Genomic DNA, 27,053 nt, shown 5'->3' on the forward strand with positions numbered 1-27,053 from the left:
ACAGCAGTCCTAGATCTCCTCTGTACAGCCACTTCTAAAAATAAATATCTCCTCCTGTGTTGTTCCTAAGACAGGAGAATGGATGTCCTGTCTCTCCATGTGGTCACATGTCTCTTGCTCTTGGACAGCATGCATTCCTACACTGAAAAACAATCTTCCTATCTCCCTTTAGTTTTATAAAGTGAATCAATTGGAGAGCAGTTTCTTCATTTCGTTCTAATTCTAATCCAAGAATTTAGGCAGATAGTAAAGAAAAAGTAACACTATTAAAAAAGAAAAATGTCCAGGCATTTCCTCCTTGCAAATAGTGATAGGCATTTTGGGACGAGAAGCTATGGAAAATTCCCAGCAACCTCATTCCTAAAGCATACTTTCAAAGAAAGATATACTGGCTTGAAGAATTGCTCTTTCAAGAAAACAAAATCTGTTGTTTTTTGAGTATGTTTACTCTGTTCCAATTTAGATGCCCTGTGCTAGGAATTTTCACAACTTGGATATGTGAAAGAAAACAATCGAGTGGTTTGTCCTTTGATACTGATTTTTTAAAAGATTAGTTTCTTCACTAGCTAATAAATTGCTTTTCAAGTATAAGAAGTCTTGTCAAATATTTCTTGGATTAAAAGTGCATCTTTAGTCTAAGAAATGCAAATACCCTTTGATTTGGGCAGAGTCTGACTGAAAAATGTTGGCTTCGTAGAATGTGGGGTAAGGAAGAACACTGTCACACTGACACTAGCAGTAGCTACAACAGACACACTATTTACAGTTTTCATCTTTAATCTGTTTCCTGAGATCTGTAGGAGGAAAAACATATGACCTACAAAGAAGTTAGTATCTGCTGACTGGTTCATAATCACATGAATCCTGCAGAAGCTTGGAGGAAGGGGGATTCCATTATGTATTTTGCCTACTTGTCTTTGACATTAATGGGTGATACATTCCCAAGAGAGATCAGGAAACTCTGGAGGGAGAGAAGACTTTACTCTTTTGCCCTGAAGTAGGTAACAGAAGCCATGAGGGAATCTGATCTTCCTGGAATGCAGGTCATACTCTAGGCCTTCCTTTGAGGAATGCTGTCTACTCCTAGAGGAAAAGGCCAGCTCTACACCTAACATAAGTGAGGACAAGGATGTATTCAGGGATGTTCAGAAGCTTTCTCTGCGTTTTCATCACCATAGCCTACGTTTTTTTGTTCTTCCGCACAACAACCAAGCTCTTCTTCAAACCTATCTTAGGGTAGATACCAGCCTACTTGTTTCTCTGTAGCTTTGTTTCGTATCAAGATTCCCATAGCAAACAAAGCTTCTATTAATTAAATGTGTGCTTTCTCTTGTTAATATATATTTTTTAAAAAAAACCACTCCTTTGCAGGTAAAATCATAGAAAAATATATTTTGTCTTGAATAATTCTTAAATTATTACCCTAACTGTAAAACACATTTGGAAAACTAAGTGACACTATTGTTAAAGGAGAAATGTTTTTCATCTTTTTGATGTTAGCCTCTTCTGTTTCTTTGTGATGGTTTTTAGGATGTCAGGTCTATCCTCAGTACATTTCTAAGAATTTATATGGGTCATTTGAAGGCTACAGAGATTCTTAGAGGTAATACAGTGGATTATGATAACTAAAATTGTATTGCTAAATATGTTGTGAGATTAATGTTTTAAAAGCAATGAACAAAAATCCTCCTTGCTGACAGGAACTAGATTCCTTAGCTGGCCAGCAATGGATGGATTGGAGTCATTAATTCATTTTGAGCACAGTGCATTCCTTATCTTAAAATCCCCTGATTGACAGTTTGAGAATGCCAATACTGGACAGATCTGACAGCAGCTTTCATTGCTGAGCATTCAGTAAGATTATCTATGTTTTATAGATGCTCAGAAAAAACAAAACAAAATACAGTGAAGAACAGTCTTGTATTTGCACATGCAGCTCATTGGTATATCTGAAGATATGAATCCCTAGCTAACTCACTCAACAGAAAGTTTGACTTTCTCAAATGACCCTGGGTGTCCTTTGTTCCCATTTTTACGTGTCACAGCCAGCTCCAGACTGTTTGATGCTAAAAAAGAAATTGTAATTTTAAAAACAGCAGTTAAGCAGGCATCTCTGTGTCAGTCAGAGGGATACTGAATTGTTCTATCACCAGTTGCTTGTAAGTGAAGGAATTCACACATTGTGCTTTTCCAGAGACTCATCCCTTTTTGCCAGACAGAGCGAATGCTCAGAGAATCTTCCCACTTTTTTCCTCTAGAGGCTTTATTTTTCCTAGCGGTTATTGTCAGAGTAGTTATTTATGCCAGGAATGCCCATGGCAGCATGGTGGTAAGGATTTGAGAATTATGTGGAGAAAATTTTTCAAAGGCATATTTCATCTCTTACCCTACTTCTGTGTTCCTGCCCTCTTTGACATTTATTGAGCACCTTCAGTGCCCTAGAAGACATTGTAGGAGATAACAGTGGAGTGCTAAAGAGGTCTGCAGTCAGAGCTGTGAAGGAGAGAACTAAAACCAGCAAACTAAGCAGGAGAATCTCAGACAGTGAAAGACTCTGAGGTAAGTCAGTGCCGTGCTGCAGCAGACGCAGCTGAGGCAGCGAAGTCTTGGACCACTGTTTAGGAAGGATCCCAGGGCTTTTTGAACCTTTTTTATTCTGTACTTGATCATGATCCCTTGGACCAGATGGGACTGATGTATGGATGAAGAATGAATGAGAGCCTGTTTTAAATACCCAGAACATAACAAATAGCCAGTGAGCGAAAACAAAAAAGTAATAAATGAGTAGCTCTAATGATTATTCTGTGACTTAATTTTCCTCGGAATAGTGATGATGCCTGAAATCATCTTTGATCCATCCAGAACAAAACACTCTCTCCCATTATAATTAAATTAAAATTCTCTTAATTCAAGAATTAGTAGAAGATGAATAAAGGACACTGGTACAAACCTTTTTACTGTATACCAGTTGCCATCTAGACTGCTTGCTCTGGTCCACTGATGCCTGCTTATCCCTTTCCTAATGTAATGATTGACACATTACTTTTAAGAACCAAGAAGAGACAGTGAGGGCTGTAAGACGAATGAATAAACAAACATCCATCAAACAAAGAGCAATTATAGAATGTAGTTTCTATTATGACTGTACAATTTCTTTCACTAGTCTGTGCATTATTTTGTAAAAGAAATGGATGATTTTGAACCCCTACACTCCAGATATTATCAACAAAGTCTGTTGACAGGACTAAGCTGAGGTTGTTTCTTAAAGCAAATGGAAGCTCCTGCAAAGTCGGGGCAACATGAGAGTTCAGCTTAAGAAAAGTATGAATTTAATCAGAAGATGTAGGCTTCAATGAGGTTGGATATGGATCATGCTGCAACAATTTAGGGTGGGGAGATACTATGTCACGAAGTTTTAAGAAGACCTTAGAGTTCAAGGGCATAAACTTAAGGGATACAACTTTCTGAAGACTGGATGAGACTTTGGAAATTTTTCTGCAGTTCATAGTTATTTGCTTGAACATGTATCTCATATGCTTGTTAAACTAGAAAAGACACGATAGTAAATTCTGTTTATACAAACATTAAATTGGGAGAGGATTTAACAAATTTTTCCACTAGGGATTACTACTACATGTCTTTTGGCTCTTATTAGGCAAACAAAATCAATAAGTAGAAAAATCTATGAAAAGAAAGACTATGTTTTACTTTAGACTAATAAAAAAAAATTCACCCAAAGCTCTCTTAAAAGAAAAAAGTCTTTTCATGCTGAGATCAAAACTGCAATATCCTTTTCCTCTGTGATTAAATTATATGAGCCAAAGGCATCCTTCTGCTAGTTGGAAAACTAGGAGTTCAAGACCTAATTCGAGACATTAATACAGTAAAGAATACTGTGCCTTATCTTATATACAATTTTTATAGGAGTTGCAGTATTTTAATGTGTGTAACCCATAGGTGTAAATGCATTTAAACTTTCATTTTCATTTTATTTGTAATGGTGTGTGTGTGTGTGTTTATACATGTGGGTAAAGTATTCAAAGAGACCAGAGAGGGTATCAGGCAGTTGTGTGCAACAAACTAAACTTGGGTCTTCTGGAAGAATAGCATGGTAGAGGTAGCATGACCCACAGTGGGATAAGACTGGACCTAGTTTGATCTTAGCCAAAAGGCTTGGAAACAATAATTGTTGTTATTATGCAATCATGACAAAAGTCATCACATATAATTTTGTTTGTTGGATGATATAATTTGTTTGAATAAGGTTTAAGGATGTCAACACATAAAGAGATTTTTGTTTCTTACAGAAATTGTGAAGGTTTTATTCACCCATGTGAACTGCTTCCTACATTCATTAAGTATCAAATTTGTATATATATATATATATATATATATATACATATATATATGTATATACTAGTAGTCAATAGGGATTAACAGCAGAAAATGAATTGAAAATACACAGAAAGACTATGTGGATAATCAGTTGAGTTTCTACCAAAACTCGGTGAGCTAATGAGAAGTATAGGATGTATTTTCCAAAGAGATAATGAGTTCGATATATTTATTTTATAGCTAACTAAATGACAGTGTCTAATTTTAACAAATGATGACATTATCTTGACATAAACCACTTAATCTAAACAATAGATATTACATTGAGGCAAATTTTCTGTGACAAATTTTGCATTCAATCATCCTCAGTGAGGTAATTCAGACCCAAAAGGACATGCGTGGCATATACTCACTAATAAGTGGATATTAGTCAAAAAAGTACAGAATACCAAGGATACAAACTGAACTCAAGAAGGTTAACAAGCTGAAGGGCTCGAGTGAGGATGCTTCAATCCCACTTGACAGGAAGAAGAAAGAAATCAGAAGGTCAGAGGGAAGGAGGGACCTGGATGGAAGAGGGGACACATAGGGGAAAAGGGGAACATGATCCCCTTTTGGTATTGGGGGGAAAAAGGACTGAAGTCCTGAGGGCTAGCAGAAGAATGGAAACAGGCAACCTTGGAAGATAGGATGTGGGGATCCCTCTAGAATGTCCCAGAGACCTGGGAGGTGAGATACTCTCAGGACTCAAAGAGAAATGCCCAACAGTGGGGAGAGGGAACTTGTAGAGTCCACCTCCAGTAGAAAGACAGGGCATCAAATGGAGGGATGAGGTTGCCATTCCACAGTCAAAAACTCTGACCCAGAATTGTTCCTGTCTAAAAGAATTGTTGTGACAAAAATGAAGAGACTGGGGGAAAAGAGGCCCAAATTGAGATCCATCTCAAGGGGAGGCTCTACTGACACTATGGTGAGCTTATAGACAGGAGGACTCTTGAATGGCTGCCCTCAAAGAAGCCCAACAAGCAGCTGAAAGAGTCAGATCCAGATAAATACACTCAACCAATGGACTGAAGTCGGGGATCCCTGTGGTTGAATTAGAAAAAGGTTGGAATAAGTTGAGGAGGAGGGTGACCTCACAGGAAGACCAGCAATCTCAACTAACCTGAACCCTCAAAATCTCTCAGACACTGAGCCAACACCAGGCAGCATACACTAGCTGGTATGAAGCCCCCAACACACATACAGTAGGCCTGTCAGGGTGGGGTGGGGTAGGGGGTGAGAATAGCCTCTTGAAGACAGTGATGGAGGAAGAAAGGATGAACAACTGTGGGAAGACAAGCTGGGAGGGAGATAACTGGACTGTAAAAACAAATAATAAAAAAAATGATATTGATTTACATTTTTACATTTTTACATTTACATTTTACAGAAACGGGAAATTTTGCTGTTACAACACACATATACACAAACACACACAACTCAGCATCACATTAGGACAGTGACCTCTTGTTTGGTTGGGTTTGAGTAGAAGATAGGGAAAGCTTAAATAAAACTAACCAAATGAAGGCATATAGCCATAGCTGTGTGGTCATGGTAATTAATTTGGCTTCTATAAGGAGAATGCTAATAAATGAATGTGGGAAAGTCTAGTTATGTCTGTAAATTTTAAATTCTTTCAGCGATATAGCTGTGTCATATTCCTGACATATATTGATGTATGGAGATAAATTGCCTGTCACTTAGTGTGGAAGATACCGCTTAAGTTGTACATTAGACGCATATTAAGTTGTGTGGAAGCCCACATTGAGTCTGTCGGTTTCCTCTAGGTAATGGAGCTCATTCATAATGTCATTGTCTTGGATGTGCTGAAGCAGGTAAATGAGCATAAAAGTTATTTATGCATTAGAACAGTATGTAGGACACCACTATTTCCCACTTTGCAGAGGCAGAGTTGTCAGGACTGAACTGATACAGAATCTGAAAAGCTGCTTCAATTCTAATTAGCGTTTCCTTTTGAATCTGGTGAGGGGATGGTGAATTTACACATTTGGGCAGTGAAGTCATCTTCTGACAATTTTTTTTTATGCAAACTGGATTTGCCAGCCTGACTGTCCTGGAAAGTTTCTGTTTCCTATCTGAACACAGAACCCCAGATCTTCTCAAGATTCTGGGACTAGAGAAACAACTCAGTGGTTGATAGCATCTGTGGCCTTGCAGATGCCTGGGTTAAGTAGCCACCACCTATATAACAGGTTAGATTATGCCTGTTTGTAACCCCAGTAACAGGGGATCTGAAGCCCTATTGGTCTCTGTGAGCATCTGGCATGCTTGTGAGGAACATACATACATGCAGGTAATATACTCATATATACACTTAAAAATACAAAAATAATACTAAAATAATCCTTCCCAAGATCCTCTGCCAGACAATTAGTAGGGCATTTTTTTCCTACCCTCCCATTGTGATTAATTTCCCTCTTCTTTCATTAGGTATTTTCAATTTTTAAAAGAATTTTAACACCACAGCATTTGTAACATATTAATGAAGTCTTGTGCTGTGCTTATGGTTGAATGCTGTTCCATTGTCCATGTGGCTTCTCTCTTGGAGGACCACTGAACTGCATGCAGGTTATCCAGAGATATACAAGGCATGATGCACAGATAAGGGTATAGTAATGATGTAATTGAAATTGGACTTCCAGGCAAGCCAAGGATTTATTCTTCCTGGAGGCTTTCAGCTCAAGCTACATTTTTATTGTCATAATTTCCCAACACCATCTGGACCTCTATAAAGATGTTGGTCTCAGTGGTGAAATGAAACACAGGGGGATACTAAATAAAACTTATGTGTTATTGTTGATGCTAATCATATCTTCTTGAGCTTTTCACCCAAGGATATTAAAGATTCTTCCAGCATCAATCTTGTTTTCAGAATTTGGGCACTGGTGGCAAAAATACTGCTAAAGGAGGTTAAACAGTTTTACAAAGACCAAATGATAAGATATGAGATAGAGATGCAGGTTTTTAAAAACTCGTTCATGTAACAAACATGGTCCCTTTGATGTAGACATGTTGATAATCAATAATTCATCTATATACTATTCAATCTGATACACCAATATGAGTTAAAAAATGGGCTAGTATTAATATTATTACATAATGAAATTATATATAAAATACATAATTGTAATATATAACAATAATAACATTCTTATGAGGAGCAGCATTTAAAGTAGGAGCATCTAAGGAAACTTCATAGGCAGTGTCATCTTGTTTTTACAATGAAAAGATGAAAGTTGACCTTAAAGCTTATGTGAGCACTCAGATACATGCCCATAAAGTTTTTGCTCAATTGCCAAAAGTGAAGTAGAATTCTGTAGGCGTCCCTGGCAACTGAACTTCAAATGACAACACCCTTATGCCCCTACACATCTTACAGTACATTATATACTTCACTTACCTTCTTCTGCCTCTTATTAATAATATGCACATTTGCATATTTGTCTTACTGGTGTAATCTTAAAGTGTGGAATAAATTCTACCTCTCAGTAACTCCTTATTGAATTGACTTTTGTCTTGTCCATTATGGAACATTGATTGTGTATTGAGCAAAGTGGTAAAAGCTAAACACTTATTTTCCTCTGTCATTACATGTCTAATGAAAAAGCTAAAATTTTTCTTATAGGTGATGTTAAAAAAAGTGGTGCCTCTGTATACTACATTGATACCTTTTGCTATCAATTTGTTAAATATAATTAATTTAAAAATTGACAACCTTTCATGATATTTTCTTAATTATCATCCTATAAATTTTAAGAACCATTTTGCATGTCGATTCATGTTACATGCAATAATAAGTGAATTGTTAATGGACCTGGAGAATATCATCCTGAGTGAGGTAACCTAATCACAAAAGAACACACATGGTATGCATTCTCTCATAAGTGGATATTAACCCAGGAGATCAGAATGCACAAAGTACAAACCACAAACCATAAGAAATTCAAGAAGAAGGAAGACCAAAGTGTAGATACTTCATTCCTTCTTAAAAGGGGGGAAAATACCCATGGAAAGAGTTGTAGAGACTAATTATGGAGCAGAGACTAAAGGAAGGTCAATTCAGAGACTGCTCCACCTGGGAATCCTTCCCATATTCAGTCATCAAATCTAGACACTATTGTGGATGCCAGCAAGTGCTGGATGACAGAAGCCTGATATAGCTGTCTCCTGAGAGGCTCTGACAGTACCCAACTAATACAGAAGTAGAGGCTCACAGCCATCCATTGGACTGGGCACAGGGTCCCCAATAAAGGAGCTAGAGAAAGGACCCAAGGAGCTGAAGGATGAACAACAAAAGGAACTAACTAGTACACTCAGGGCTCACAGGGACTAAAACACCAACCAAAGAGTACACATGGTGGGACCAATGGCTCCAGCAGCATATGTATAGCAGAGCATGGCCAAGTCGGTCATCAATGGGAGGAGAGGCCCTTGGCTCTTTGAAGGTTCTATGCCCCAGTGTAGGGAAATGCCAGGGCCAGTAAGCAGGAGGAGGTGGGGTGGTAAGCACAGGGAGGAGGGAGGGAACAGGGGTTTGTTTTAGGTTTTTTCTTTCTTTCTTTCCTTCCTTTCTTTCTTTCTTTCTTTCTTTCTTTCTTTCTTTCTTTCTTTCTCTCTCTCTTTTTTTTGAAGGAGAACCTGGAAAAGCAAATGTTGTAAAGAAAACATCTAATAAAAAATAATAATAAATAAAAAAGAATTTCAAACATTATTTTGAGTACTTAAATGAACAGGTCTAGAAATTGAAGCAAAGCAACATAAAAAGAATAAAAACTGTATATTTAAAATATTTAACAAGGGGCTAGAGAGATTTGTCAGTTATTAAGAGCAATGGCTGCTCATCCAGAGGTCTTGAGTTCAATTCCCACCAACAACATGGTGGCTCACAACCATCTGTAATGGGATCTGATGTTTTCTTTTGGTGTGTCTGAAGACAGCTACAGTGTACTCACATACATAAAATAAATAAATAAATCTTAACATATTTAACAAATACTCTTAATAAAATAGCTTAAAAGAATTACCTTCTGAGAAACATAAGTTTGGGAGTTATGGAGTCAATCTGTCATTCACCACAAGGAAAAGAGTGCCAAATTTGTAAATGTAGGCATTGTCTTATGGCTGAGGTAGCTGCATGGTTCTGCATAGCAAGACACTTAATCGTTTTCTGACCCAGTTTTATGGTTTATGAACTCATACAATGTCCAAGATCCTTGTATGAGATTTCTGAATCTGCAGCATGAGATATCAAAAACAGGAAGCAATGCTTACTGTTTCTCACATCGAGAGACTTGAGTGTAATTCTCTGAAATTAAGGTCTTGAGAGGGCTACCCTCTGGCTGATAGTTCAGAGCAGGGTAACTCCTCATTTCCTGAGAATTGGTGGAGTCCTTGCCCCTCCTTCAGATGCCTCACTTTGTCTTCATAATGACTTTCCTCTATGCAGTCTGGCTCTGTGGCCGATTCTCACTCATGTAAAAGTACCAGTTCTATTGAATCAGTACCCATGGTACCAACCTCCTTTTAATCACTGTGACGACCCTGCTTCCACATAAGCTCATTTCTGAGTACTGAGAGTTAGGGTTCTACTTAGCCACATTCTAAGCAGTATCAAGTAGAATTGATGACAATTTTTTACAACTTGTATATTGATTTGTGATGTGTCTAAGTTATTGCTTTCAAATGTCTGGGGTTTTTTTCCCCAACATTTCCCCATAGTCTAAATACAAAACCCTGTGATTCCACTATGGGGAAGGTGATCATTTCTGTGAATCACATGACATTTTTGCATTATTTAATTGTTTGCAGAGTAACTAATACCTAGATAAACATCTAGAAAAGTAATAGGATTTGAACACTAATAGGTTTCAGTATTAATATTGAACTAGGCAGCTTAGAGTGGACAATACGGTGTTCTATAAAATTTGAGCATCTCTTTGGTGCAATGACCTAACAATAGAGTGAAGCAAGGTTTTGCTGTATCCTGTTCAGGCGATGGCCAAAGGAGGCCACCACTGTAGATTAGTGGAAGACTTGTGAACCAGTAGAAGCCAAAACTAATGCCCAGAATGCACCATCATGAATTCACATTTGGGTGCTTCTGTGGTAAATTTCTGAGTAAATATTCTGTGATATTAAAATTCAATTGTTATTTCTCCTAATATGAAGTTCAATCTCAGTTACATCCGAGACTCCATTATGTGATAAATTTTATTCTTTTTTTCTGGCCTCATGAAAACTATTTATTTGTTCACAAATTATAAAATTGATATTTGTTCCAAATGCATTTACTTTTGCACAATTATATGTAACTTTCAGAAATTTGTAGTGTTTAATGTTTTTGAACATCTTTAACTAATTATATGATAAATAAACTGAAAGACAAATTCAAGTAAATATGAATTTGACTTAGTATCAATATTTTAAGATATATACTGCTTAATAGCACAATTACTTTTTCTTGTACACTCAACTTCTATTGAAAATATTAATTAGGATTTTACTTTATGAGTGCTTGTAAATAGAGTATGACTGCTTGGTTACACATTTTTTTTCTACAATGTTACTTTTTTATTAAAGAAAGACCTTTTGAAGTGGACTATTATGAGTTTGCAATTAGGAGGAAGGCAAGTTCATTATAATTTTGTCTTATAGGATATTAATAGCACCAAACTAATTATACTGAATAAAAGGTAAAAATGTGTAACCTGAAATATTTAATTGCATGCCTTGGTAAGAGTTATCCATTAATAATGTGCCCATCAAGTCACCAGCTCTCCTGAGCTTATTAAATACACCTGTCAGGATCCAAGTTTAATGAAACACTCTGACATTAAATACTGTATAATAAAATATCAGTATTTTTTTCTAACCTGTTCTATTTAACATCTAATAAAATATTGTGTATATTGCAAGTATTTTTATGAACTTACTGCTTCAGAATCAGTCTTCTGTTTATAACATAAGCAACTAAATTTAAAACATTACATAATTTATGTTATGTATAAATGACTACATAACTTTATTATGAGTACCTTAATACTTTTATTATATGTATCTATGTGATGTATATCTGTGTGTCCAAGCACACGTGTAGGTGTACTAGCCCCTATGTATCTGTGCAGTAAAAAGGTGGGGAGGCCACCTGTTTTCATTGCTCTCCACCTGAATATTTGAGAATGGATTTACCACTGAAACTGTTACTGCTTTGGTTCCATTAGCTGGCCAGCAGAAGGATCCTCACTCCCTAACCTGTGACAATAGGCTCTCATGTGGGTGCCTGATAGTAAACTCATTTCTTACTGAGAAAGTGTTTTACAGACAGAACTGTCTCCTCAGCTTTACCTAACACAATTACAGTGAATGTTTCATACTACTTTAATAAAATACACTATATATAGTTTTTTTGTAAAATCGAAACTATAGTCACACAAATATTGTATTTAAATAAAAACTATTTTCTGTATAAATATATACCCATACAGTCATATGAATATTTTTTCATCATAAAAATCACAGAATCCTATCCTAAAGGACACAGAAAACATATCATTAACATCTTTTTGGGGGATGGCGTTTTCAATCTTTAATATAAGACGTTACCTAGCAAAGTTGATAATTATAGTTATGGAGACACAATGCTAAGGTATTAGAAATAAACACCAGCCCAGAATATATATTTTGCTACTGAAAAATTGAGCAGTTTGCTCTCAGGAGTTTAATATTTGTGGATGTCTTCATAGGAGGGCAGCTGCCTGAATTTAGAGCAGAATAGCAGATTAGCATGTACTTTGTTAATTTTTCTATTTTTCTTAAAATATTTTGAGGATTTCAACTTGCTCCTAACACTTTTTATGGAAATTATTAGAGAGAGCAAAACCATACACATATATTTTCTTGTACACCAAAACTTACTAGAGAAGAAAGCAAGGGGGACCCATTTACTTTTCTTTTCCCGTGTTTCTTACATAGAATAGTATGATAATTCAATGACAATCACAGTTAACCCTGACGCAAATATAGGTCATATTTGCCAGCAACTCCTGTGTGGTTAGGTGCATGTGCTTAAAAGTAAAATGCATTGTTCTTGCATTTCTACATGTATATTTTGCTTGATGATTGCTGTATATAATCAATCATATAAATGCATTCCAAGGTTAGGGTTAGAAGGTGTCAAACAGCCTTAGTAGCATAGCGAAGATTATAAGGTATGTATGAAGCATGGAATTTGCTCGTAAGGTACATACTGTCCAGTTGCAAGGGTATAGTCGGCATCACACGATCTGCTGAGACATGAGACGACAGCGTGGGAGGCTAAGTAGGGAAAGATGTAATATGGACTCTGACTTTTCAAGTTTTATTAAAGATATGCTGCTTAAATGTGTGAGAGAGGATTAATATTCACACCCTCTAAAAAGCAAGATGCTATTAATCTTAGCGCCAGGAAGGAAGAAAAAAGGGTTTTAAGCAAACTGACTCTGTGCCATAAAAATATGCATAATATAAAGAATTACCTCCCTCTCAGCTTTCAGTTGGATGCCAAGCACTTGAGGGAAAGCTGTGCTATTTATGTGGTGATTTATTGTAATAGTTGTAGTAGCAATAACTATAAATAATAACATTTACATGTTTTATTAAGATTTTACATTAAAATTCACTCAGTAATTTTGTAAATAAAGAACATAAACTTCAATAATGTCAAATAACAAAATTAACAATGTTTTCAATATTACCTTTGAAAGTTGTTTCCAATTGAAATATGACTGGGCATTGTAATTGTATTTTAATGTAGTCTCATTGTCTTCTGCCTTTCATCACAATATTCTCGCTGGATTCTCAAATGTGTATGGGTAGGAAACAACAAGATAATGTCTCTTTATCATCTTCATATGTTTAATGGAGTTTTCATTCTTTGCAGTGTTGCATATTGAGCTCAGGACCACATGCATGATATTTAAGCTCTCCAGCCTTGATCAACATCCACAGCCCTGTTTCTTACAGCTGTTGTGCATTGCTTATTGATTCACTGACTGGTTATAAAAATTAGCAGAACTCTTTGGTCAGTGGTTTAGTCCCTGGGAGCTCGGAGAGTACTAGTTAGTTCATATTGTTGTTCGTCCTAAAGGGCTGCAAGCCCTTCAGCTCCTTGGATCCCTCTCTAGCTTCTTCACTATGGACCTTGTATTTAGTTCAATGGATGGCTGTGAGCCTCTACTTCTGTATTAGTCAGGCACTGTCAGAGCCTCTCAGGAGACAGCTATATCAGGCTGGATTGTCCTTCCTTCAGTCTCTGCTCCATAGTTAGTCTCTGCAACTCCTTCCATGGGTGTTTTGTGGTGGGACCAATGGCTCCAGCAGCATATGTATAGTAGAGGATGGCCAAGTTGGTCATCAGTGGGAGGAGATCCCCTTGGCCCTATGAAGGTTCTATGCCCCAGTGTAGGGGAATGCCAGAACCAGTAAGCAAGAGGGGGTGGGATGGCGAGCAGGGGGAGGGGAAAGGAGGGAAGGAACAGGGGTTTGTTCTTGTTGTTGTTTTTTTGTTTTTGTTTTTGTTTTTGTTTTTGTTTTTGGAGGGGAAACTGGGAAAAGAGATATTGTATGACATGTAAATAAAGAAAATATCTAATAAAAAACTGAAAAAAAAGAAAAATGCTTGTTGTTGGGGCACATGTAATATGTGCTCTATTTTTTTTCAGTATTACATGAAACTCAAGGGTTAACAAATGATATGCTTCATTTTGTTTTTATTCTTAATCATAGTATATCTCAGAATAAAAATTGTTCTATCAAAAAGGTATAATAAACAACTATTAAGAAAACAAGAGCAGTTACTAAGTGACAGCTGGTGTATTAAGCCTCTGGAAAGTCAGAAGTAAAACTCAAACATTTCCTTTCACAGACAAAGTCTAAATGGGATTGGGAGGTCATGTTGAGTGTCTCTGAGATTTATATTATTGTGGCATTGCTTAAACACATTATTTTGAATAATTATGCTAGGGTACTGTTTCAGCTTTTTTTTTCTCTCAATTTTTGATAACCATCACTGCAGACAACACTCATTCATCCACTCAAAATGTCTTCTTTTTTTTTTAATCACAGCTGAAAATTTTTTGCTGTTGTTGTTGCTGTTGTTTTGGCTAAGCACTGCTTATATATCTAAATGTAAAATATCTTTACTTTGTAACAGGACTATCAAAATCATAAAAGATAAATACAGAACCAAAGCTAAGCAAATAAAGTCAGTAATGTACCTCTTTTTCTTATTCATTTTCCAAACTAGAACTCGATAATTTCATTTGACGTTTGCAGTGACTTAAATATGTTTTCACTTTTGGCAAATATGTAGAAATGTTAAAGTTTTCAAGTGCACGATTCAGATAGGAGAACATATTGATAGGGCATTAAGCACCGTCTTCTACATTTCACAGTTCAGCTCAGAGAGATTTGGTGATGTGGCTGAAATTGTTCTGCTTTTATCCACAAAGTCACCAATCTTTATGTTCTTGCCCCAAACTATTTCTGGTGAGAAGAAAACCAGAACTGTAAACCCCCCGCCCCCAGCCTCACCTTATTCTGGCTAAACACTGAACACAAGCTCTCTAGCATCTACCTCTGTCTTCTTACAGACAATGTTTACATTTGGGCAGCAAAACCTAATGTGATTAGTTGATTTTTCTAACATTTAGCAGTTTACACATTTAGAGCTTTATTCAGTTAGAATTAATGCAATTAATTATGTCAAAGTTTAATTTTGAATATTTATGCCCACATTTCCTCAGAGAACTTTAATATTTTCAAAGCAAATGTCAATGTGCTAGTTTGTCAATTATCAATATGACTGGCAACATTTGCATTTTTAAGTTACAGACTAGGAATAATCTAATAGAATTTGCTTTACCAATCAAACAAAGGTAAAAGCATCATTTAGAACTAATGGTAAAATTACTTCAAATAAATGCCAAAATATTTTAATTGTAATTTCTCCCTTTATTGTTGAAAAAATTATAATGTAGAATCATATATGAAATTGGAAGTAAAGGTCAGACAGGTCCTTTGTGGTGGGTCTTTCTGTTATCTTCTCTAAAATCTTAAGGCCATCATTAGTTTTTTGCTTTTGTCATATTATCTCCTCTCTTACTTAAGAGTTTTTGTTATTCCCTCAAGATAGTGTCTTATTGAGAACTGTTTGAACTACCAAACACAGGGAAGTTTAGCCTGCAGGGTACAAGAAACCCTATCTGAAAAAGCAGCTGTGAGAAGCAAGAACGTTCCGAGGAAATCCTAGGAATGTCATTGCTTCTGTGATATGAAAGAGGACAAATACATTGCTCTCTGCAGTTAGAGGACAGAGAGGCATGGTATAAAAGCAGGCTGTGAAGACACTGAACTTTGCATGAATTTAAATATTCATATTGCAGGAGGTAGAGAGCCTCTGTGTGGCCTCTTTCCCACAGCCTCAGCCTTTTCCTCCTCAGCACTGTGCCTGCTCCACAATACAGAGGAACATGCCTGAGCATTGGGATTGGACATTGCCTGGGATATCGGGGCTCTCTTGATCACACTGATGCACATACATGACAAAACACACAAACCTGTATATTATCACACAGATTAATAAATCCTAACATTTCAATTTAAGAATGAATAATGGATAGACAATGAAGTTTAAAAATTGGCATATAACTGTAATTTTATGTTCTACCCTAGGTTTTAGAGTTTTGCATCTCAGTTCTCATCTTAAGTAAAAGTAGATTGTTGATCATTTAGAACAGCTTTTTCAAAGGATCATCCTATTTGAAAGGTATTCGTAAGTTTTTAAATATTCTTTTGTTTGTGAATTTCTATCAGCAAATGCAGCTTAAATCTGAAAGAAAAGTAAATAAAAGCCTGCAAAACTATAAAAATCATAATTACTCAAGTCATTCAAATAAAATTAACAAATATTTACTCATTTGAGATTGATGATTGCCCTATGTACTTGTAGAATGCATAACCCATGCCTGAAAGATAGCTAAATGCTTAGCAGCTCATAATCTTTCAAATGACCTGAATTCAATTGTAGCATCCATATCAGGCAGCTAACAACTACCTTTAACGTGGACCTGATGCCTCTGTTCTTTGCAGATATCTGCATTTCAGTGTACACACACACACCCAAACACACACACACACACACACACACACACACACACATACATACATATATACATATACATATGTATATATAATAAAAATTGCTTTAAAAAACATAAGCCATTCAGATTATCCAAATTAACTATAGACTATTTTAAAAGGGGGAACAAAACATCTTTTTGATATGTTTTGTTTACTCTCTTGATTATGCCTCAATTCGTTAACAAGCCTAGCCAGGTATCAGCATTCTCAGTAAGGAGCCATGTAAATTCACTAATTAGATACCATAACCAATTCTATATTAAATATTTTGTGCAATCTCGTACAAGTTCAATTTCAATCATGGAACAAAAGCAGTTCTAGCTTTCGTTTTCATTAGATTGGCTTATTTCCATATCTTTTGAAAGGAACTCTAAAAGCTTAAGAAGAAATAATGTGTGTGTATGTCATGGTACGCGCTTTAATCCCAGCATTTGGGAGGCAGAAGCAGAGGCAGGAGGATCTCTGTGAGTTTGAGGCCAGCATGGTCTACAAAGTGAGTTTCAGGATAGCCAGGAATGTTACACAGAGAAATCCTATCTTGAAAAACCATAGATAGGTAGATAGGTAGATAGATAGATAGATAGATAGATAGATAGATAGATAGATAGATAGATAGATAATTGACCTATTATTGATGAAATTATAATACTATTAGAAAATAAAACTTTATCATGATTTTAAAATGAAAAGTAGTGTAGGATTAAAATTAGCTATTTCCATTCTATTTATGGCTTTTCTGTAGATTTGTCTTTATAAATTAACATACAGTGAAACTGGTATCTTTTTAGGAAGAAACTGGGGAGTTCCATAAATTTTGACAGATTAACATGTTTAAATTATTAACCACAATAAGACAATAAGGAAGAAAACACAGCTTTACAAGATTTCCAAAAGAAAGAGAAAAAAAGGAAGGAAGAAGGGAAGAAGGAAGGAAGAAAGGAAGGAAGGAAAGAAAGAAGGAAGGAAGGAAGACCTTCTACTATCTCAGTAGTTACATTCCCTGTACCACCTAACCAGAGGAATCCACTTTACTATCAACTACACCATAGCTTGTCTTGTGATTATCATGTAAATGGCATCACATAAATGCCATCATGCCATATGTAGTCATTCAAGATGTCTATCAGTATTGCCTTTGAGATTCATAAATGGTTACTGTTCAGTCATTATTCAGTGTTATTCTTTACAAGGGCATTGTACCATTTATTTACCTGGCAAAGAATATTTGTGTATTGAAGATGGTTTGCAGTGATTGAATATAATTTTGAATACAACATCTCTAAACACTCATATATGAAACTTTGGACACTGGGCAAACGTCTAAGAGTGTGACTTCTAGGGCAGATGGTAAGTGTGTGCTTCATTTTGCAGGAAATTATCACACTGCTTTTTAGGGTATCTGTATCATTTGTACCCTCAACAGCAAGGTGTTCTATCATCTCACACCTTTGCCAACACTCACTATTATCTGCTGTTATTTAATTTTAGTAGTTCTGGTTTTGTTAAATTATGGTCTTCTTAATTTAAATTTCCCCTTTATTCATCTTCTGTCCACATACCCTGTTTATGGAATTATTTCCTGAACTTGGTTCGTAAATTGAATTATCAAATTTCTTTATGTTGAGACTGGGGTATTCTTTAAGTAGTCTGCAGCCAAGCCCTTTGTTTGGCCCCTGGATGCAAATGAAAATGATTCAATTTTAATCCCTTTACCTGTTTGATTACTATGGTTTCTTTCCATATTATGTTTGCCATAGAACAACACAGCATATGTTGAATATCTGCTACCAGGGTCCCATATTTGTTAGAGATCTGCATTGATGGATGAATTTGCTAATTTACTGTGATAGTTTTGTCTTCCCAACACAACCAATCCCTAAGCTGTCCCATTCCTTATCAAGTGTTCATTGGCTCCTGAAAACTCACAACTTCAATTCTGAGAATGGCTTTGTTTCTTTCTTTCTCATGTATCAATCCACATCTTTTCTTGCTGGTGACACCATCCCACTCCAGGCCTCTATCTTCATGTTGACTTTTCTTACCATACTGCTATTTCTTATTTTTCTGGAGTTAGTAGGCTTGAGAGCCAAAAATAGTATTGTTCTGTCCCCTACCAAAAAATGTTCCAGGTTGCTACTACCTAAAAACTGATATCCAAACTCGGAGACTTGTACTGAAAGCCTTCCGCTTTCACTGTCGTTTCTTTTATCTATGCACTTATTTATCTATCTGTCGTGTCTATTTATTTTTCTTTTATCTACCCATGACTCTATATGAGCACTCAGCTGCATTGATGATGCCCCCATTTTTTCCAGCATAACAGGGCTATGAATAGACACAAAAGAAATAGCTCCTGTTCCACGAGATGCGCAATCTAGTTTATGAAGCAAACTGTCTGTTTTTGTGGCAATAAAATTCACCCAGCAGTGATATAGATTCCAGCTATATTCTGGAATCTTTTTATGATAGAAAAACGGAAATGCAGCCATATTTTCTAGCAATATTCTATAATATTTTTGTTCAGTACAGAGAGTCAAACATGTTGATATTAGACAATAGAAGTCTCTTGAACATTTATTCAATGTGGCTCTATTAGTTAAGGCAAGGTATATAATTTTGTAGCTTCCTAATATATCTGGTATCCATTATTCAATCTTGAGATTGTTCTACGTTGTCCCATGGAGCTCTAGATTGTTCATCTTCGCTATAGCGTCCTTTCCACTGTGCACTCATTCTATCAGGTTTCTTGATTCAGTTACGTACATTGAAGGAGTTTCTGGCTTTATGATACTAGAACCCACACTGCCACAAACACTTTCATGTATGCAATTTTGTGAGCTTATGTAATCTTTTTTTTTTTTCCCAGCCTGTGCTTAGGAAAGGAAAACCCAAAATATGGCATAGGTTATTCATGAGCTTCTGTGAAGGCTACCAGTTGTCAAAAGTGGTGAATTTATTTAATGTAAAGTTTAAAAGACCTCTTACAGGAATGTAGTTTGGGAATGGATATACCCTAATGTTAAATGAACTAAACGGATAAAATTAGAAAGAGACTCTAGGGTACCAAGTCCTGACAGAACAGGCAGTGTTGTTTTCCTGCAGTTACAAAGTGGCCAGGGTACAGGTGGTCTGTGCGGAAGTGAGTGTGCTTGAAGACGAAGGTACTGAACACAGCTTCTGTACAATAAGTAGGATGTGAAACAATGCACCCTGGTTTTTTCTTTTTTTTCCTTTTTTTTCCTTTAAAAAACATCTGCCTATGGTTTCAAGTGTTTTTAAATTAACTTAGTGTTGAATGGATGCCTAATAAAACTACTGTGTGTGACAACTGATAATAAAGTCCTGTCGGCATGTGGATGAGAGTTTGTTATTCAAAGGAGAACATGCTCTCTGTTCATTTTAACAAACACTTCTCCCAGGCAGTTTGAACCTGCCTCCGTCTCACTGCTAAACCACTGAACTGTCTCAAAATTCCTCTTCTTTTTACTAGCCTAGATAATTTCCCATAATCCAAACCTATACATATTTGTAGCTGAACATATTGGAGAGCATAAACAAAAATGAGCTACTTTTGCCAGTAATGGAGTACAAACCCAGACAATAGTCTTGTGCCAATTAGGAGAGTCTACAAACAGCTGCTGTGTTCTCAGTGGTCTCAGCACCGCAGCCAGCAACTTTCAGAAGAAATGAGCTCATTGTTTCCCTCAGCAGGCAGTGTTCTCTTGGTTCCTGGGTGGCTTCCCCTGTAGCAAGTAGAACAGACTCACATTGTGAGCTTTGCTGTCGGCAGACTAAGAAGGTACACAGAGCACACTTAATTGGGTTCATTCAGAATCCTGAAATCTTAACACTAAAAGGGTCTGTAAGGAAAAGTTACAGGTTATATTACTAAAATTTAAATGTATTTTATAAATGTAAACACAAATTTAGATACAGAAACCAAAAATTTATTAGAGGATGGAATTTTAAAAGCCCTGCAAAAAATTTCTTCTCATATATATTTATTCTGACAGCCTGAGGGTCACCTTCATTGATTTTAAGGGTAGCGCCATTTGGAACAAATATAGAGGCATATTTTCCCAAAGTGTTTGTGAACCTACTTGATATTTGTTTTAATAGTGAACTTATAAAATCTGTCTTTAAAAGACATTAAACAATAAATTAAAGCCAAACCTTAAATTTTGACCTTCATGAAATGAGGCATAGAATTGGAATATGGGCCAGGTGGTGGTGGTGCACGCCTTTAATCCCAGCACTTGGGAGACAGAAGAGGATGGATTTCTGAGTTCGAGGCCAGCCTAGTCTACAGAGTGAGTTCCAGGACAGCCAGGGCTATACAGAGAAACCCTGTCTAGAAAAAAAACAAAAAACAAAAAAACAAAATAAAAAAGCCAACCAAACAAACAAACAAAAAATTGGAAAATGAAAATTGTCTGTTTTTCCTGTGACTACAGCTGTAAGGCTGACTTCATGCAGGCACTAGCCTCAGCAGCTTCTGTGAGGATGCTTGGCATACTTAGGTGAATAAAAGCTTACCAAGGTCACTATATGCCAAATCCAGTGCCCACTCTTCCATCTCCATTTTATCTAGTTTGACAAGTCATATAGCTCACAATTCCCCTTTCTTCCTATACTTTTCAATATCTAATTTCCATACCAGACTTAGCTGTTCAGCTGGTTGCTGTAGGGAGGATCTGCAGAGCTGTCTACTAGTATCTTTCACAGAGCAGTCTTTGCTGTGACTATTTTTTAGGTCTATATTTCATGAATCACAGTTGTATATCTGACCCTGCTCCCTGGAGAGAGCTCAAGTTAATGTGTCTAAACACAGCTGACATTTCTACCAAAATGATGAATCTTATGTGAGTCTAAGATGAATCTCAGATTTCTCAAAATGCCCATCTTTCATTTCCAAATCAGCAGATACTATTAACTTTTATCTCCAGACTCAAAGTAAATGACTAGGATTCAAAGCTCGAGAGATGGCTCTAAGGTTAGGAGCACTGGCTTCTTCAGAATATACAAGGTTGGTTTCAGTACCAAAATGGTAGTTGACAGTTGTCCATAATTCTAGCTAGAAGGGATCTAATGTCCTCTTCTGACATCATTGGGCATGTATGGTACACTTATACTCATGCAAACAAACATTCATCCACATAAAATTAAATATGTAAATTTTAAAACCTAAGATTCATCCTGGATTTCTTAACTGACACACACCTGGAAAATGTCTGTATGCACATATATCCAGCCATTGAACACTGTATAGTTAGATCTACACACAAACGCATTTCCAATCGGTTTGGTCTTTCCATCATCATAGTTGTTGCAGGAATCAGGCCACTACCATCTGTTAGCAATATAGCTAGAACAGTCACCTAAACTCACCTCCAGCCAAGTTGTTCAATCTCATCTTCCCATACCTCCTGCTTGTTGTGAGGATCCATGTCTCCCCATACATCCTGCTTATTATGGGGACCCAGGTCTCCCCATACCTCCTACTTGTGGGAACTCTGGTCTCCTTATACCTCCTGTTTGTCATGGGGACCCAGGTCTCCTCATACCTCCTGCTTATTGTGGGGACCCAGGTCTCCTATACCTTATGCTTATCATGGGGCCCAGGTCTTTCTGACAAGATTTCTGTTTCCTATGTGTTGTTCCTATTCAGAAACTTCCTGTGTGCCTTTTTTTCCTGTTTATAAAATTGTCTCCAAACAATATGTTACTATCGCAAATCAAATAATAACTTGTTCTTTCTGAATTCCACCTGGATATACTATAATTTATCTCAACTCTTCCACTATTTTTCTGTTAGTGTCAGATCACATAGGTAAAGGGCTTAATGCCAAAACACTACCACACACACACACACTTCAGATGCCAGTGAAATCTGTGCTTCTACTCAATCATCTATAAATAAAGGTTCCCAGGACCTCCACTTTGGGTTGGAATAATTTACTAAAGTGGTTCATGAAACTCAGGAAAATAACTTACTCGTTTTGTTATAAAGAACACTGCAAATAATACAGACAGCCAGATGGACAGGAAGAAAAAGCAGTGACGTTCTGTGCACTTTCTAGACAGGTCACTCAGCTCCCATAAGGCTCCATGTGCCAGGTGCCCTGGAATTCTGATAAGACAGTTTTAGGGTGAGTTTTGTTATCTAGACATGGTTGGCCAAATAACATGCATGCCTGATCAACTTAATCTCCAGTACCTCTACCTTTGGGGTAAAGATGAAAGTCCCAAATTCTCATCACACCTAAATATTTTGATTGGCCAACCACCATCTTGCAGCTACTTAGGGACAACCCCACCATTCATTAGCATACAAGAAACATCATTTCACTCTTTATTCCAGACTCTCAAGGTTCTTTAGCTTTTATGTTAGTAAATGGGGATAAAGAACAAGTCTGTGTGTGTGTGTGTGTGTGTGTGTGTGTGTGTGTGTGTGTGTAGTAATAAGCTCCATCACTGTAGCAGAAATCATATCCATGTTACTCACATTCATGCTTCAAACATATAAATTATGCCCACAATATGTCAATTTCACTAAGTGAATCAATGAACTATCAGTATACTGGAATTACCTAGAGGATATTGGAAAAATTATAGAAAGACAAGTCCTAGATTACCAATTTATCCACTTGTTCTGCAATAGTCTGCCATTTGTGCTAGTTCAAACGTGTAAGAGGATCCTAGTGTGCCTCCTTTAAAAATATCATAGTTAATTGTGAATTCATGAACTCAGTCTTTATTTTCCAATTAGCCTGATATAAATTTACTAGTATTCCTTGCCATTACTCATCTTACTGAAGAGAGCTTACACAGTAAAGTCTTTGGAGGCCTAAGGTCTTGCTAGTCAACTCTGATTCCCTACTCCTAGGCTGCCAAACTATTTTTGCCTGGTGGGCCCCAGGAGAAGTGGGTATTTTTCTGCCTGAGCCAGGGGCTTACCCAGAGGCTTCAAGTTGGAACTATTTATTGTCTTATCAAGGAGCTGACCCTTTGACTATGTCTCTGGCCTTAGCATAGTTATTTGTTTAGCCCTTAGGCAGGGTGTCTATTTTCTTTTGCTGGATCCTGTTACATTCTATTCTCTGAGAGTCCTACCATTCAGATGCCTAATAGTCTTTTAAGAGCAGCTTTTTTTATTCAGAGGATTATGAAATCACAAAATTTAAAGCATTGCAAACATTTTTGGTATTCCTTTTCTCTGCATCTTTATATTTAAAATGTGAACAAGAATAAGGCAAGGGATAATAGTCATACTTTTAAGATATTTAAGTCATGTAAATATTAAATGCTACATTTAATATTTTTACATCTACCAGTTTCTGTGTGCCTCTCATACATGGATATACACTCACTCTAACTGATTTGAATATTACTGACTCTAACGTTATTTCATGTTGTAGGGTTTTTCTCTATTTGTTCAAAAAAATTAACTTTTCAATTGTTAGATGCAGAACAATCTTTAATAAATGTTTTTTCCTGCCTGTGCCTGAGATTGCAAGGGGTGGGTCCATGTCTTTTATCTTTGTGTGCCTTGAAGTTCTCTCCTTTATAGCAAGCTTTATGTGCTAACAGTAGACTGTTACTATAATGGAGTTCATATCATGTCTAGAAATTATTTATGAATGAGGAAGTGTGGGGAGAGGAAAACACCAAGCTCTCCACAGTGCTGGGTGGTTTCACAGATGCAAGAAACCAGTTCATATTCCAAAAACTTTCTGATGTAGCACATAAGAAGTGAAATTCACTTCTTGTATGGTAACTACCTAACCTGATTTCTAATTTGTTTCTTACATACTGATTCCCTCATGTAATTGGATTCCTAAAAATAATAAAGCAATGCTTAGCCAATTTTGAATGTTTACTGGATGGCTAACACATTTCTGCTTGCTTTTGGAGCAAGATTGATTAGCATATAGACAAAATTCTAATTGCATCTAAACAGGACATTTGTCTTGTAGTTTGAGTCAAAAAATGACGCATAAGCAATATTAAAGCCATGAGAAACATAGATCTTCCCGTTTTCTGCTACTAATAGTGACAAATAACTGCCACCATTAGTCACCTACTTTTTGACTTTTAAGGCCTTTACGTTACTGTAGCTGTATGGAAGGTGTTGTTTCTTCTATTGTTCATAACAGAAGTTATTTCAATTCATTATTTTGAACTTTCAGCATTTACACGTCTGTACTGGTCTTCTAGGACAAGAGGTTCTCCTTTTATCATGTCACTTTTACAAGTCTGAAATAGACTTCTTATCATCTCTAGTTTTTAACAATGTATGAAAATGAAAATATATGTAGCAACACAAAGCCTCACAATAACTGAAGTAGCTACCGGTCCATTGTGCCAAGCATTGCCCGTCTACAGAGAATTTAAGAGGAGTATAGTCTAAGTGGAAAACTCAAAGAAGACCCTGTAACCTTTTCAGGCTCAAGAGTGTTTACGTTTCCATGACACAAGTGTTCATTGACTATATTATATAGTGTTATTGACTGATGATACCGAATGACTAAATACTAGAAATGCAATTGTGTACTTCATTGCTTAAGAAGTATGTATAATAAACCAGTAATCAGCCACACATTCAAACAAAATAATTCATTCTTGTGTGTAAACAATAACTATAAATAAAATATTTATCTGTAATTTAATTAAACGCTAGGATTTAAATTCCAGGAAGAGGCCAAGTTAGATTGACAGGCAGATACTCAACTACATTATTATTTTTGAAATTATACTAGATGGCTCTCATAGTATATTAAATCTGAAAGGAAAAAAGAAAGAGTATTAGGACTCAGTATTTAAGGGACCATATTATTCAAGCCACCAGTTGATTTATAATGCACAAATACATGACCCTTTTTTCCGATTTCCCAAAATAAAGACTAATTAAATAGGGCTATCTCTTCTGCTTTGCATTGGAGTCTCTTTTTTAAGAGCACAACATCTTGGTGCATTGCCTACAGGAATAAGTTTATAACCAGTAGCACTTATGGATTTTAACATCCATTTCTTCTTTCAAAAGATGTGAAGTACTTATTTAAAATATATAACCATATTTATTTAAGTGCTGAGAAAAAAAGCATATTGTGACAAAATTTAACATGAAGTATAGTTTGTTTAAAAATAAAAGTATATATTATTAAATTCTAAACCTTTTCTTCATTTATTCTATTCATCCTGGCATGCTTAGAAGAGATGAACAGTAACAGTTCATTCTGTTTTCTTTTTTCATTTGAATAGTGTTAAGGTAAAGAATCCTAAATTACATGAAAGTAAACCAGGACTTAACCCAAGCCTCATTAGAAGTAAGTTAGACTCTAATGTAATTCCTGTTTTAGTTAGGGTTTTACTGCTGTGAACAGATACCATGAACAAGACAACTCTTATAAGGACAACATTTAACTGGGAATGGCTTACAGGTTCAGAAGTTCAGTTCATTGTCAAGGCAGGAGCATGGCAGGGTCTAGGCAGGCATAATGCAGGAGGAGCTGAGAGTTCTACATCTTCATCTGAAGCCACTAGGAGAAGCCTATTTCTCACATGGATAGGAGAAGGGTCTCATTTCCCACCCCCACAGTGACACACTTCCTCCAAAAATGCCACACCTACTCAAACAAAACCACACCTCCTAAAAGTGACACTCCCTGAGCCAAGCATATTCAAACCACCACACTTTCCTATCAAAACATGTGGCTTCTATCCCTAGGCATATATTCTTTCCATTATTGCTTGTTTGGTTGTTTCAAAAAATGTAAAGAAAAAAGGGAAAAAAGTAAGGAAGGAGAGAAGGAAGGAAGGAGGAAGGAAAGAAAGAAGGAAGGAAAGAAGGGAGGAAAGAAGGAAGGAAAGGAGGAAGGAAGAAAGAAAGGAAGGAAGGAAGGAAATAAGGAAGAAAGGAAGAAAAGAAGGAAGAAAGAAAGGAAAGAAGAAAGGAAGAAAGAAAGGAAGAAAGGAAGGAAAGAAGGAAGGAAGAAAGGAAGAAAGGAAGGAAAGAAGGAAGGAAAGGAGGAAGGAAGGAAGAAAGGAAAGAAGGAAGGAAGGAAAAAAGGAAGGAAGGAAGGAAGGAAGGAAGGAAGGAAGGAAGGAAGGAAGGAAGGAAGGACGGGTTTCCAAAATGGAGTCCATCCTTTTTGAACTCTAAGATCCATCACCAGAAAGCTTGCATGGCTCTTCTTGATTTTTCTCCTTTGTCACTCAGCAAGCATCTGCCTTTTTATGGAGATGCTTAATTCCCTCTAGATTTATTAGATGTTCTTATTGTATACATGTAATGTGTGTATATCTGTTCTTCTTGGTGAACAGCTCAGTATTTATGATCAGGTAAACCTTTCTGTTTCATCCAGCTGTTTCATCTTTACAAGTCACAATATATAAAATGATAATGGCTCACATATCTAAAGTGTTCTCTTAGCACAGCATCCTGTGACTTTTATATACATTAATTCATTTAACAATCA

At 36.4% G+C, this 27,053-nt stretch overlaps 1 protein-coding gene and 1 long non-coding RNA gene across 30 annotated transcripts in view; one reads left to right on the forward strand and one right to left on the reverse strand.

Annotated features, from left to right (window-relative positions):
* Positions 1-27,053, forward strand: part of Nrxn1 (neurexin 1) — a 1,104,407-nt gene that overhangs the window by 176,900 nt on the left and 900,454 nt on the right. The gene's annotated exons all lie outside the window — the stretch shown is intronic.
* LOC116080251 lies at positions 20,142-22,733 on the reverse strand. The gene is made up of 2 exons (XR_004114366.1): positions 22,570-22,733; positions 20,142-20,318 (listed from the first exon to the last, which is right to left on the reverse strand). It is a non-coding gene; the product is annotated as an uncharacterized LOC116080251 (long non-coding RNA).

The sequence above is a fragment of the Mastomys coucha genome, unplaced genomic scaffold, assembly GCF_008632895.1.
Source record: "Mastomys coucha isolate ucsf_1 unplaced genomic scaffold, UCSF_Mcou_1 pScaffold6, whole genome shotgun sequence".
In the NCBI taxonomy this organism is placed as follows: Eukaryota; Metazoa; Chordata; class Mammalia; order Rodentia; family Muridae; genus Mastomys; species Mastomys coucha.